This window comes from Rhincodon typus, chromosome 1 (assembly GCF_021869965.1).
Source record: "Rhincodon typus isolate 14 chromosome 1, sRhiTyp1.1, whole genome shotgun sequence".
Classification (NCBI taxonomy): Eukaryota; Metazoa; Chordata; class Chondrichthyes; order Orectolobiformes; family Rhincodontidae; genus Rhincodon; species Rhincodon typus.
The window spans coordinates 165,421,868-165,426,693 of NC_063332.1; positions in this window are offsets into that span (position 1 = coordinate 165,421,868).

Below are 4,826 nucleotides of genomic sequence, written 5' to 3' on the forward strand. Positions count from 1 at the left end.
TGTGTGTGTGTGTGTGTATGTGTGTGTGTGTGTGTGTGTGTGTGTGTGTGTGATGGGGCGGTGTGGGGGTTGGTTAGGCAGATGAATTTTCACAGCCTGTAGCCATGACAGCAATCGTTGAGCTATCGTTCATGCTTGTTTGTCATGAACAGACGGTTTAGGGGATTTCTTTGAGATGGCACAACTTGGCAAAGCAACACGTAAATCAACAGTGGAATACACTGCACTGTATTATCTGAGGTTACAACGTTTTAACACTCCTTTGTTAGTGTTGCTGCCCATACAAAAGCTACCGAACAGAGATAGCACATAAGCACAGGCAGTGGTCCCTAATTTTTTTTTCTGAGCTTTGTTACTATTTCTCACTCCTAAGACATCAGGGGCTTGAGTGGAATAATTTTATTCCAACCTAGCCATCCAATTCAATGGAACAGAGAGAATTAGGCAGTGTAAAATTGTGTATTGCTCTCTCTGACCCCATCCCATGCTGACAGCAGGGTTAGTGTAAAATGAACCCCATTGTGTATTCCCATCTGCTGTGCACATCTACAAATTGCCAACATACACTTGGCAATAAAACTGATCCACAACAAACCTAGCATAAAACCGTTACAGTCTTTAGGCAGACACTGACACATACTGAAAAACTGAGTTTGATTCTTCCATAACTGATGTGGCATCTTCGAGAATGGCGCAAAACCATTTCAGATTTCCAACACTGAAATAGAATTTGAATTTTACCCACGGCACTTTTGCATCAGAATAAAAGTGACTTTAAAACCTGGTAATATTCCACTGCTCATAAAGTCGGATTACATGAGCAAAGTTGGATTGATCAGGAAATTGAATGGTGAAATGTATGTCCTTGTTAAGTCATCTAAGTGATCATGACAGCGAACGTTGAAAGAAGAATTTGAGGCAGAAATCATGGTAAGGCTAATCAGAGCTCGCCATTGTTAAGGATTAACTCAATTTCCAGCAACTATTTATGTGCAATGGATTGCAAAAGTCAAGAAGTTTTTGTCCAATCACATGAAAAGGATGAAATTGACGCATTTACTAAGATAAAGATGAAGAAGTTAGGTCTTGCCTATTCAAGTGTAATTGAATCTGTAATGACGTGATGAATTTTATAAATGCTGCTAAATAATAGTCCTGGCATTGGAATCATATCTGATCCCGAGATGAGTAACCCATCACAAATCACATTAAGAACATCTATTTCCACCTCGGTAACATTACCTGACCCCATTTCTCTCCCAGCTGACTTGCTACTGAAGCCATCATTGCTGAATTTTTGGCCTGCTTGATTATACTAAAACAATCCCCGCCAACCTCATATGCTTTACCTTTTGCAAACCTGATGTCACTCAATATTCTGCTATCTGTGTGTCTTAGCTAGCACAAACTCCTGTTCAACCACCAAGCCTGTTTCTCCTGCTTTGGCTTCTGGTTAATGCCTTGATTTGAAGATTCATAACCTTAGCTTCAGATTCCTCATGGCCTCACCCCTCAACTCAAACTACAATCTATTTCAGTTCTGAGATCTCTGCTCTCCTCTAGTGTGGTCTCTTGAGCATTTCCGATTTTAATCCCATCGCCACAGTTGACCATGCGTCAGCTGCCTAGGCCCTAACCCTGATTTGAAGGAAATACTTCCCCTTTTGAGATAAAATCCTCACAATTTCCAGAGTCTCATTCTCTTTCTTCCGATTGAAAATAAAATGTAATGACTGCTCTGGGCCCCATCCTTTACCTTCTTTATGCATTCGAAGGAAACATGTTCTCCTTGTTCCATTGTTACAGTTTTAATACCTACTTTCTTTCCTGAAGCACTCTTTACTGAAGAATCCTTAGACATTCCCACTACTACAGTTGGTTTCCTGTTGAATTTCCAGAAATTGGTTTTGGTATGCCTAACATTATTACAATGGAAGCATGTGGGCTTTCTTTTATCGAGTTTTGGTTCTAACTTTCTCTTTTCTTGCTTTGCTGTCTGTCCTCTCCAAATAGTATCTCTTCCATCTGCAGATTTCCTAGTCCTCCAGCTTCTATGTGGATTTCCATAAGACTATTTCTCCACCTGTAATAGTCTGTGTGAGATATCATAGACATCTGCCAGAACTGCTTCTTCTCTGATCTTTATCATGTAATGCTCATAAAAAATAAACTTACAGGAATACTATTTCTGAATTCTTTCATAATCATATTTTAGCTAATTTTCTAAAAATGTCTGTCTAGCTTGACACCTAAACTACTGATCCCATGCCATTTAGAATCATAGTGTCATAGAAATGTACTGCATGGAATCAGACCTTTTGGTCCAATTTGTCCATGTTGACCAGATGTCCTAAATTAATCTAGACCCATTTGCCAGCATTTGGCCCATATCTCTCTAAACGCTTCCTATTCATATACCCATCCCGATGCCTTTTAAATGCTGTAATTGTACCAGCTTCCACCACTTCCTCTGGCAGCTCATTCCATACACACATCATGTGTCAAGAAGTTACCCCCTAAGTCCCTTTCAAATCTTCGCCCTCTCAGCTTAAAGGTATGCCATCTAGCTTTGGATTCCCCTACCCTGGGGAAAAGACCTCGGCTATTCATCCTATCTATGTCCCTCATGATTTTATAAACTTCTATAAGGTCACCCTTCAGCCTCTGATGCTCCAGGAAAATAGCCTCAGCCTATTTAGCCTCTCCCTAATAGTTCAAACCCTGGCAACATCCTTCTAAATCTTTTCTGCACCCTCTCAAGTTTAACAGCATCTTTCCTATAGCAGAATTGAATGCTGTATTCCAAAAGTGGCCAGTCCACTGTCCTGTTTCTTTCTTGAAAATTCTTCAATTATCTGATTAGGTTTCCTACTTGTAAATTCTTACTCCTAAATTTTAACTGATAAACTTCAGGAACAAACATAAAGTATTGAGTATTGCTTCTTTGACTGTTTTGTACTTTGCAGATTGCTGTTCTGACAAACTAGGTTACCTGTCAAAACATTCTGTAAAATTAAGGTCTAGCTACTTTCTGAAATGAGGTAACATATCCTTTGAATCCATCCCCACTAAACTGAGACACTAAACTTAGTTAAATCAAATCCCTCTTAAATCTAGTGGATTTAAGTCCTGCCAAGAACTCCTAATTGTTATGATCCTAGCTGATGTTATACTGGAGGAGCCATATTGCAGGCTGAAATCTAGCTTGATAGATTTTCTTTTAAAAATTAATTATCTTGTTTCTCACTGAAAAACAAGAATGAAATGTTGCAGTTTTAACACAGTGTGGAGCTGGATGAACACAGCAGGCCAGGCAGCATCAGAGGAGCATGAAAGTTGAAGTTTTGGGTTGGGACCCTTCTTCAGAAATGGGGAGGGGGAAGGGAGCTCAGAAATAGAGAGAGGAGGGCTGGGGCTGGGGAAGGTAGCTGGGATGGTGAAAGGTGAATGCAGTTGGGGAGTGGTGGGGATTGGTCAGTGAGGTGGGTGGGGTGGATAAGTGGGAGAGAAGATGTACAGGTTGTGTCAGGTCAAGGAGGCGGAGATGAGAGGGAGGCTCGGACATGGGGTGAGGCCGGGGTAGGGGAGATTTTAAAACTGGTGAATTCCATGTTTAGGCCATCAGGCTGCAGGATCCTAAGGCAGAATATGAGGTGCTGCTCCTCCAATTTGCGGGTGGTGTCATTGTGACACTGGAGGAGGCTCAGGATGGACATGTCACCAGGGAGTGGGAGGGTGAATTGAAATGGTTTGTGACTGGAAGGTGTTGTCGTTTGTCGCAAACAGAGCATGGGTGCTCTGCAAAATGCTCTGAGTCTCCGCTTGGTCTCACCAATGTAGAGAAGAACACATCGGGAGCAGTGGATGCAGTAGACCAAATTGACAGATATGCAGGTGAACCCCTGTCTAATGATGCAGATTTGGTCTTAACAATGAAGTAGAACTTTACAGCATACAAGAAATAAAGAATTAATTTTAATAAGCCAAACTATTTACATAAAACATGATTAACAATGTTGAAATACATGGTAAAGCTAGCCTTTTCCTTTAGTCTTCCTACAACTGAGCTTAGATTTTCTTAGCTTCAAATAACCCAGTCAGGGTTTCAATCAAATATTTCTGGTCTGGACCTTTCAAACTCAACTTCTTACATTATAGTAACTTATTTATTAACAGTCCTAAGCTCTCCTCTAGGAGCAACTGTCTTACCATTCTAGCTTCAGCTAAGCATTCTGCAAAACTAAAACCAAAATGATTCTTCTAGCTATGGGTATTTCCCCTAACCCCAAAAAAATCCGATCCTTATGAAAATGCAACATCATGCACAATTGTTTACTGTATGCACTAGTAAAATTCAGCAATTGAAAACAAAACCTCATTACTCTCTAGGACGTTTATCTCTCTTATTCTATTTTGTTAGAAATCACCATGGCTACAGAAATACTTAGAAATTAATCACTAAACCCATTCATAGACAGAAACTGTACCCTCCACCCTCCTCATGACACTAGCTCAAAATCCAAACTCTAAAATAAATAATGTTAAAATATATATAAATCACATAACTTATTTCTCATCTACCACAACTAAAATACCAACATCTGGGCCGAAGTGGCTTTTCTACAGTGTATTATGAGTTGACCACTTATGAGCCTCATTAGGCGCGAGGGTGGCCGGCTGCCAACATCTCTCCTGTTCTCTGTAAATTTTCGACAGGACAAGGATGGAGAGGAAGGTGGCAGGGAAGCCACCTGATGGGTTTTACATGCCAACCTCATCCAATTTCCAAACTGACTGGTGGGGAGCAAAAAGCTCCAGCTCAATTG